Source organism: Pinus tabuliformis, chromosome 2_1, assembly GCF_031772625.1.
Source record: "Pinus tabuliformis cultivar Carrire ecotype Pingquan chromosome 2_1, CPIR1, whole genome shotgun sequence".
Classification (NCBI taxonomy): Eukaryota; Viridiplantae; Streptophyta; class Pinopsida; order Pinales; family Pinaceae; genus Pinus; species Pinus tabuliformis.
This window is the reverse complement of record NC_142299.1, coordinates 779919643-779930521: the sequence shown is the minus strand read 5'-3', so window position 1 is coordinate 779930521 and position 10879 is coordinate 779919643. Positions and strand designations below refer to the sequence as shown.

The 10879-nt window shown below is 37.9% G+C and overlaps 1 pseudogene; it reads right to left on the bottom strand.

The window, feature by feature from the left end:
* Window positions 1-9485: 9485 nt before the first annotated feature.
* LOC149202892 (putative ribose-5-phosphate isomerase 3, chloroplastic pseudogene) lies at window positions 9486-10617 on the bottom strand (annotated as a pseudogene).
* Window positions 10618-10879: the final 262 nt, after the last annotated feature.

Below are 10879 nucleotides of genomic sequence, written 5' to 3'. Positions count from 1 at the left end.
GATGTAAAAGGATAATCTTTCAGGGTAAGAAGAATCCTATGACATTGAGAATGGTTATATCTATGTAGGAAAAGCGCAGTAGTAGGAAAGGGTGTGTGTTGTTTGTAGTTCATATTTCTAGCGATAAAGGTAAGGATGTTGAGGATGCATAAGTCTTGAAGAGGTATATAGTTTTGTAGTAGTTTCAGGATGTATTCCTAGGAGAGATTTCAAATTTACCACCTCATAAAGAAGTGGAATTTTCTATTGAGTTGATGTTGGGAGAAGCACCAACATCTAAGGCCACATACATGATGAGAACTATAGAGCTGGTGGAATTGAAGTTGTAGCCTAAGGAAATTCTTGACAAGGGATACATTAGGCCACATGTGTCACCTTGGGATGCACTGGTGTTGTTTGTAAATAAGAAGGATGGTAATCTCAGGTTGTGCATTGACTATAGGCAGTTGAACAAGGGAGCGATCAAGAAAAGGTACCCATTTCCAGGGATTGATGACTTGTTTGATCAGTTGAAGGGAGCAATAGTGTTCTCAAAGATTGATTTGAGGTTAGGATATCGTCAAGTATGCATCAAAGAAGAGGACATTTACAAGACTGATTTCGGGACCAAGTGTGGGAATTATGAGTTTGTTGTAGTTCCTTTTGGTTTGACTAATGCTCCAGATACTTTCATGTATTTGATGAATGGTGCGTTGTGCCCTTATTTGGACAATTTTGTAATAGTATTTATTTACGAAATATTGATATATTCTAAGAATGAGGAAGACCATGCAAAACATTTAGTAGCAGTGTTAAGATTTCTAAGAGAGAATCAGTTGAACGCCAAGCTTATATTTATGGAAGTTCATCACTTAGGTCATGTTGTTTCCAAGGAAGGAATAGCAGTGGACCCAAAAATATTAGACCTAATCATGGAATGGGTAGTGCCTAGGAATGTGGATGAGGTTAGATCATTCATGGAGTTAGCAAGTTACTACAAGAGGTTCATTAGGAACTTCTCACAAATTTCCTATCCTGTTACATCTTTGCAATGAAAAGGAAATAAATTGAATGGGAAGAGGAGTGTGCAGCTAGTTTTGAGAAGTTGAAGCAGTTGCTTACAAATGTTACAGTTCTAAAGATTACATATCTAAATAAAGAGTTTGTATTGTGTACGGATGGTTGCGAGAGAGGACTTTGTGGAGTCTTGATGCAAGAAGGACAAGTAGTATGCTACGAGTCAAGGAAGTTGAATGAGCATAATCAGAACTATGTGACTCATGATCTTGAGCTAGAAGCTATCATCCATGCCTTGAAGATGTGGAGACACTATCTTCTTGGAAGGATGTTTGCGTTGATGAGTGACCACAATGGGCTGAGATGCTTATTTGAGAAACCAAATATGAATTCTAGGCAAGCTAGATGGTTAGCTATGCTAAGTGAGTTTGACTTCGAGATCAGGCACATTAAGGGAAAGGAGAACATGGTTGCAGATTCTCTTAGTAGAAGAGTGCAGGTAAATCACATTGAAGCTATGAGTTCATATGGGACAAACTTGCAGGAGCGGATCTTGCAGGAAGGACAACATGATGACAGGTACCGACAGAGTAAGCATAGGTTACAGTAGCAAAGTACAGATGACCAGGATATGGATGATCATATCTTGGGAGATGGTTTGGTGATATTTAGCCCGATGTGATCTATGTGTCGGAAAACAGTTAGCTCAAGAAGATTACCTTGAGGGAATTTCATGTTAATTTGTATTTAGGTCACCCAGGATATCAGAAGACATTGACAAGAGTTAAGAAATTCTACCATTGGTCAAACTCAAAGAAAGAGGTGGTTGAGTTCATTGCGAGATGTTTGGACTGTTATTAGGTAAAAGAAGAATGTAAACATCCAGGTGGTTTATTGCAGGTGATTCAGATTCCATAGTGGAAATGGGAGGTCATTTCCCTGGACTTCATTACAGGCTTGCTGAGGACATCTAGTCAACATGATTCCATCATGGTTGTGGTTGACAGGTTAACCAAGGTAGCTCACTTCATTCCAGTTAATTCTACTAATTCATCTAGAGACACAGCTCATATTTTCATGGGAGAGATAATGAGATTCCATGGAGTTCCCAAGAATATTATATCCAACAGAGATGCCAAGTTCACTTTCAGGTTTTGGAAAGAGTTGTTTATAGGCTTTGGGATAGATTTGGCTTTTAGTACAACTTATCATCCAGAGATAGATGGACAGACAAAGAGGGTTACCAAGATTCTTGAGGACATGTTAAGAATGTATGTCATGCATCAACAACGAAAATGGGAAGAGTATATTCCAGTCGTGGAGTTTGTGTACAATAATGTGTATCATGAATCTTTGAAGATGAGTCCATTTGAGGCGCTTTATGGGTGGAGTTGTAATACTCCCATCAGTTGGAGTGATCCAGTGAACATGGTATTGATTGGACCTGATATGTTGGCAAATATGGAATAGGAAATGTAGGTTATCAAAAGGAATATAAAGGAAACAGAGGATATACAAAAGATTTATGCAGATCAACACAGGGTATTTAAGGAGTTTCAGGCTGGGAAGCATTTGTATTTGCGCATCAAGCCCAATAAGATTTCCTTCAGGATTAGATCATGTTCCAAGTTGGCACCTCAACATTGTGGGCCTTTCGATACCCTTGAGAGGATTGAAATGGTGGCCTACCGACTCACACTACCTCCAATAGTGAAAGTCCATAATGTTTTCCATGTGCCATTACTTAAGAAGTATGTGAAAGATGTTGATCATGTGATTGACTAGTCTGTATTGCAGGTGGAACCAAAATGAGAATTATAGCCATAACCTCAGTGCATTCTGCAGTGAAATATGCTAATGCTCTTGAATCAAGTAATCGAGAAAATTAAAGTGCAGTGGAAGCACTTTGGGCTTGATGAAACTACATGGGAGATGACTGATCAGATGCAGGCTATGTATCCTTCTCTATTTGATGATTGAGCAAATGTATTATGATATATGTTTTGATGTTGTGTTTTGATTATGTATATATATGCATATGTACATAAATACCACATCGAGCTATGTTATAAAGCTCCAATAAGCAAACTGGTGTTCATGTTATGATGGTCATGGTATAATATGATGTAAATGTTGTATCAAGCTATGTTACAAATATCCATGGGAAACATGTGTTTGTTGCTTTATAAGTGTCATTAAAAAATAAAACCAAGGCCATGGAACATGGATTCCAATTTGAATGTTGGGAAAAACAAAGTGATGGGTATCATTAGTGATTAATTTATGTCTATGGAAATTGACAACGGCAAAGAAGAAATAATTGACATTTTATTTATGAAAATATAGGAAAATAGGAGAAAAGGGAGACAAAGGGTCACGAATTTGCATGAGAGGTAAATTGAAGGAAAAATGAAGGAAAATGAAGAAAATAGAGGCCTTGATGAAAGAAGGCTTATGAGGATCAATTCACAATTTTTTGGTCAATTTTCAACTTAGAGCTCTCTTCTATTCTCTCATACTCTTGTGCACTTAGAGTTTTCTTGGAGGATAATTGGAGCACTGTAGTTTTCACTTGGATTGGAGAAAGAAATAAAAGGAAAGAAAGAAATCATAAGGGAACACGTGGATCAACAACTACAACTAGATTGGTTTGAAGGTAATAGGTTTCATGTGTGTTTTCCTTGATGACTTATGTATTCATGGTGTATGCATGTGATTATTTGGTTATGTGTTGTCTTTGGCATGGAGGATTTCCTTGCCTTTTCATTTCCTAGATAGCCATGGTGTTGTGGGTTTTCCCACTTGATTTTATTTTGGTGGGTGCTCATAATTCCTTATGGTTGTGGGTTAGAGAAAATGCTCTAAAATACCTAGAACAACTTAGGTTGCATTGCTAGTCCTGGAGCCTAGGTTGGGACAAACACTCTGGTATTAATCGAAAAAATCAAAAGAGCTCAAGTCCATTTCTTCTCCCACAGATGATCTCTTTTACAAAGGATGGTTACTTCCTCTCCCTCTCCCTTTTTGCATTGAGATGGTGGAGAAACTTGACGAATTTCTATCATCCGAAATCAAACTACATAGGAAAAGAGAATTGGACGTATACATGAAGTTTTGAACCGAATATCTGGGAAATAGGAAGAAAATAGATCACCATTATTCAGGAAACTATGAGGAGTTGTGGTTCCCTGCTTTTCACGAAACTTATGATGTTACTCCTGATAAATTGGGCAAGTATAGTTGTAGCAGCTGCTCAACACCAGCATTGGAAGGTAAGAAGCTACAAGGTTCTACTCACTCACAACCAACAACCGTCCAATACAAGTTGAAAGCATCGAAGGCATATCTTAAATATCCTTTCTCAAGGGCCTCCAATACAACAAGGCTAGTAACCATCAACGTCAGAATAATATTGAAAGGCATAACCGTGATGAAGAGGATGCAACACTAGTTGCTAAAATCATTAGCAGAGAAAACTTGAATTTGATTCATTTTTATTGTAATTCCTTCTGTGTGAGATTTTCTTTTAGGAAAGAAGAGTGATTGGTATCTAAACTATATTCAAATCCATTCAATTCTTCAAGTCGCGCAAGTTCAACTAATAATGGCATAATCCTGAAAAGAAGCATGAGCATAACTTCTACTTGGTCGGAATTAGATTTTCTAAGGTTTGCTATAGTGAAGGTCCAATGTGTGTGGAGCCTTGCCTTTCCTTTATCATATCAACTTCATATAGGACATGATGTAATATCTAGAAGAGAGACGATAAATCTAATTTATCCGAAAGCAACTTTTGTTGAGCATCCTCCAATTTTCATTTCATTGCTAGGACAACAACACAAGTTTAAGAGGATGAAAAAGAACGAATCAAGTTCTGTTGAACCGCTTCCACGATTGCTTCGTTACCAAAATCATGATCTGTTAAGTCATTGCCAAAATCATGGGTTGTTTCACTTCCACCAAGTTTCACTTCATGGTTACGAACCTGGTTGAACTTGGTATTAAGTTTTTACGTTTGATCTTATTATTATTTTAAATTGAACTTTTATTAGTCTGGTCCTTTGTATATTGTTATTTCGTTATTGACGGTTCTACGAACTGCAATTTTTAATTTGTAACATAGATTAATTAATCTGTGACTGTGGCATTAAGCTTAATTTTTTTTTAAATATTGATTGTGCTCCAGATGTGGAGTGCGGATCTATGCACTCCGCATAATTAAAATCTCATCGCCTTAAGTGTGAAGCTCTGTACTCTGCCGCATGTCGCGAACACTATCATAATGATTATACTGTGCAGGATTCCTACCCTTCTTCTCCGTATGGGTAGTCTCTTACGGTCAATCGCAATGCTTAGTCATATGGTCGTCAATGTAGCAATAATGCTACTACTTTGAATAGGTGCAACAAGTATACGTATTACTAGCAATTGTCCTAAAAAGTGCAAGAAGAGGCCGATAGATTTTTTAAATTAGAAAAATAGTATGAAAATTGGAAAAATGATAAAAAAATGCATTTATAGATATGTATTCAGCTCATAAAAATGAAGGACCCCCATAACAAAAATGAAGGCCAGGATGAGTTTGGCTAGTAATTGAAGGGTGAAATAATCATAAATATTCAAACTAAGAATATTAAATAATCACAAATTCTCAATTGCATAAATAGTATGAAAATTGGAAAAATGATAAAAAAATGCATTTATAGATATGTATTCAGCTCATAAAAATGAAGGACCCCCATAACAAAAATGAAAGCCAGGATGAGTTTGGCTAGTAATTGAAGAGTGAAATAATCACAAATATTCAAGCTAAGAATATTAAATAATTACAAATTCTCAATCACAAATATTCAAACTAAGAATATTAAATAATCACAAATTCTCAATTGCATAAATAGTATGAAAATTGGAAAAATGATAAAGAGGAGGAGCATTATATTATTATGTTTTCTATGTAGCACTCCTAGCAGCTTTTGCATTATCAAATCCTCAATTGGGTCTATGCTATTGGTCTGGTTTCCGAGTGACAGACCAATAGAAACATTTGGTAATGTATGCTCATGTTTTTAATCATAATATAAATATTCTAATTTCACAAAAAACAATATAGATCATCTTAAAACAGACCAAAACCCTGGAAGGAAGAGTTTCGGGATCAAAATTCCCATCAATCATCTAGAGCTCCAACGTGAAACAGAATTCTTACTAAATTTGAAGAATAATTTCTGCCAAAAGAAGTTGAATTTATCTACTTACTCAAAAATATAATAGTCAAATATATTGGCTCTACCTTGTGAGAAGATGTTTGTTAGGTATGCCATTGCAGTTAAACGTGACAACAAGCACACACGGGAGGTGTGCACTAACTATCATCCCGAACTAACAAGTTTTTGATTGATACGGTAAAATTTGGGCGGAAATGATGTGTTAGTCATAGTTCCATGAAGAACTGAAGTTTTGCAACAAATCCCTCTAAAGTTGCCAAAATCCGAGGATACAAAGTGTCAGAGTTCACAATTCAGTACTATGATTGATATTTTGACAATCTGGGTTCATTTTATAAACCTAATTCTACAACCGCTCAATCAATCAAAATATGATGGTTATTTTGCAGAAACACGGTTCGAGTGGCTTTTGGGGATCCAATTTCAACAAACGGGACAACAAGAAGCTTTATAAAATTCTACCATCTGAAAAGCTAACAGAGCCGAACTTCTCAATCGACGCACTTTGCAAGATTTCTTTCTGAATGAGATTAACAACAACTCCACGGTTGCAAACCTAAATTTATACCGATTTTGTCACTAATTTTTGTAGCGGACAGTTTGACTCGTTCAAATAGAAAATTTTGATTCATGACTAAAAGAAAAATAGACCCACACAGATACCGAAAAAATGAGGCTCCAAACGCGTGCGCAGATTCCTATGCTGTGGCAAATTCCAATATATTTACCCTGAATAAGAGTCTTTATACAAAAACCCGTCAGTCAGGTCGAATGTAGCATGAGAAAATTGACCAAAACAGAAAAAAAGAATCCGCGAATTCTTAATTTCTTTACCCAACGAAAAATTCAAGAACACTACTGGATATCTTGTCACGAATTCTTGTTTGGTGTAATGAGGGCTTGCAAAGCCGTGATGTATGAATGAAAGGTGCTCATCACCAATTCTTGCTGGATACCATGAGGTTTCCTTGATATTAGTTGTGGGCTTTGTTGGACGTATGTTTAGAGGGTGTATTTAGTGACAGAGAAAGTTTTACTGAATGTCTTAAATCCTTTTATACATGATTAGTTTGCTCATGAATTTTTGTTGGATGCAAAGAGGGTTTGAGAGACCTTGATGACTAATAAATGAAAAATGTGCAGGAAGATTTGCAGAGGCAGGACCAAGCTTACCTGGATGCATTGGAAGCATTGCAGGTAGCCTCTGCGATGGAAACAATGGCTCAGATTGTGAGGTCAGTATATTGGTAGTGAAAATACATGTTGTTTTTAAATTTTCTGTGTAGATACATGAAAAAGGTTCTTTTAATGTCCACATATGACCAAAGTGGGTTAATGGCACTTGAGTCACATCCAACAAAAAAAAGAATAACCATGGTAAGAAGTAGCTAAAATGTCAAAAGGATGTGTATAAAAAAACATTGTAAACACAGTAAGATGTGGTAAAACCCAATCTACGAGACCCAAATACATGCACAAGATGCTTTTAAGGAATGACGAAGAAGATAGTTGGAAACTGAGACAAGTAATCAGTGTTGTCACATGTTTTTATCAATGCTTGGAATTAAAAATGAGAGACCGACTGTGTATTCCACAATCACCGCAATTCTCACAAGGTCATTCAAAAACTATTTCGCTAGATCTTTCAGGAATTTATTCTCAAATTATTTGTTCATGTGCCTCTAGACTTTTGCAGTGCCTCAGTTGGAAAATTTCCTATTGACCTGCTCCTAACTGAAAGGAAAGTTTCAAGGCTATGTCAAATTTAAGAACAAGAAAAACATGAACCCCATCTCTCATTGGATTTGCATTATCCACAAACCTACAAACACTAATGTGGCTCAGAAACATCATAATAGATGATTCTCAGCGCAGCTGAATAGAATCCAATATTTTTTCAGACTGATACCAAGTAGGTCATATGTTTAGACTATAATTTAATGATGAACTAACAGTTTATACACAAAATCCTTATTTTGGCATACAATATTGTCAAAAAAGATTGTTGAATTAACATCTCTGGTGTTTTGAAGATGGTTCCTGTTCCTGAACCTTCAAAGACCATTTAAAAACAGATTTCACTCAACCAAAAATCTGCAAATATGCAATGCTAAAGTTTTCCAATGCTGCATTAAGAATTTTATCCGGCTCTAGAAATACTCCAAAAGATTGACATGGGGAGCTACCACACTTATAAGTTCACAAGCAATCTTTAGCGATCCTTGAACATTATGCACCACATATGCAATGGCCATACGTAGGAAAAGCAGTTTACCTTTTACCAGAAGAGCTTGGGAAGATCTTGGAGCTGTTATGCAAAAAGTACAAATGGTTTGAGTGTATAAGTTTTCACAGTTAGTCATCATGTTGCTTGACCTTTCTGGATATAAAATATGTAAAAACATGTGAAATGTCCAAAAAAAATTGCGCAGTTTGTACCCAGAAAGCTCAAACAACAAGTGGTTTTTCTGAAAATAAATATACCACTTTGTAGTTAGGAATGAAAGATGTTCCATGGTCAGATGGCACAATTGGCAAAACATATTGCAAATAATCCAAAGAACAAATTATCAATCACAGATAAATGCGGTAAAAGATTCCAATTTGCCACTGGTAACCAGCATACTCGCAAGTACGTTGGAGGAAAATTCAAATTTATGGGCTAACTTAGTGCATCATTTTAAGACTGCTGTCTGCTAATGCAAATAGATAAGCAAAATCACAAAATACTGTTCTAAACCTATGACATGAAGCATCAAATTTAAGAACAATAGTTTAGTTAGAGCACCAATATTTTTGACCAGTGTAAAATGATAAACAAATTCAGGAAATACTTTTCTAATCCTATGAAATGAAGCATCAAATTTAAGTGAAAGAGATTGGTTTGAGCAACAATATTTTTGACCAGTGTAAAATGATAATCAATTTAAATATATTTGATACATCCAATACCAGATGTTTCTACTGAAATGGAACAAGCTTAATTGATAAACATTTAAACAGCAGATAGTAGAACAAGATGGAAAATGTTGCGTTTAAAGGGCAAAAACATCACAAAGAAACGTCCGGCAACTCTGCCTCTGAAATTGAATAATAACTGGATAGAAAATTTTTTCATTTGCTAATTTCAAACAACTTTTTCAATATTTGCAGGCTTTTCAAAGAAACTGTATACGTCGTTCAATGTAAGATATTGTAGAAAGGAAACACTTGGTCTCATGCCAAATAGGTACAGTGATCCAAAGCCCCATATGGCCTAAACGATTTGAATTTAGTCAAACAATTACCTGCTAACTCGATACAAATGCATGCAATATTTATATTGCATTTATTTCTAGCTGATTACAGAAAGCTACCCGGACACCGACAGTCATCACGGCAACCCAAAAATTTCTCACTTGGTATTGACCCTAACACCTTCCGCCCCAGCAATGATTACAGCCGTGGCCATATCCAAGAAGAGCCCGTGCTCGACCACGCCTTCGAAAGCCAGCATGGCTTTAGCCGCGGCCCTCGAATATTTGATCGGAGTCTTGAAATACAAATCCACGATGTAATTGGCGTTATCTGTAACGTACGGCTTGTCACCGTCCATCCTGAGCTTCGCCTCGCAGCCCTCGGCCTGAAAGAGGGATTGCAGCCTCGAAGCATTGTACTTCCAACAGAAGGGCACCACCTCCACAGGCATTGCTAGGCCGCTGCCGCCGAGGCCACTGACGAGCTTCGATTCGTCGACGATGACCACGAACTTTGCGGAGGTAGCCTCCACCATCTTCTCTCGGAGCAACGCGCCACCGCGGCCCTTGACGAGGTTGAGCTCCGGGTCGACCTCGTCGGCGCCATTGATGGCGAGGTCAATGTTGGGGTGATCATCAAGCACCGAGAGGGGGATGCCTAGAGACGCGGCCTGCTCGGCAGTGCGCTTGGAGGTGGGGACGCCCACGATGTCTTTCAGCTCCCCGGCCTTCATAAGCTCCCCGATTCTAGCCACGACAAAGGCAGCGGTGGAGCCGATGCCCAATCCCAGCACCATGCCGCTCTCCACATATTCCACGGCTTTCTCTGCAGCCAATTTTTTCAACTGATCCTGCGTCAGGACGCCGGTCGACGAGGACATGGCTCTCACTGATAATCTGGCAGTGTTTAGGCTCCTGTTATGGTTGAAGTGAAGGTGGGTATTGGAATTCAAGGGCTTCCAATTATTCAATTCTAAGGAGGAGGACAACGAGGGTAACGTACAAAACGCAGCTCCCGCTGCGATCGCCATGGCCATGGAACCCTGAGACTATGGACACAACTTCAACTATGTCGATTGCTGCAGGGCCTGGATAATGCTCGTCGATTCCTCTGGCCTTTTTTTATTTAAGTGGTTGACTGCACCATCTCGGATTCGATCTTTGATATCACAAATGGATATCATTCTGCATGAAGGACGAAGACCATAACAGAAATACCTATGAAGGATGAAGACCGTAACAGAAATTCCTACCATTTCGTCTGAAGGATGATGAAGAGCATGACGAGACAGGATGATGAAGACCATGACGACGGGTGGCGCTAAAAACCTGAAAATGCGTTAAAGCAGACTGGTCGCGCTAAAAAACTGTGCACAAATGTCAGACGGAGATCAAAAGCGTAGACGGTCCAGGTGTCAACGT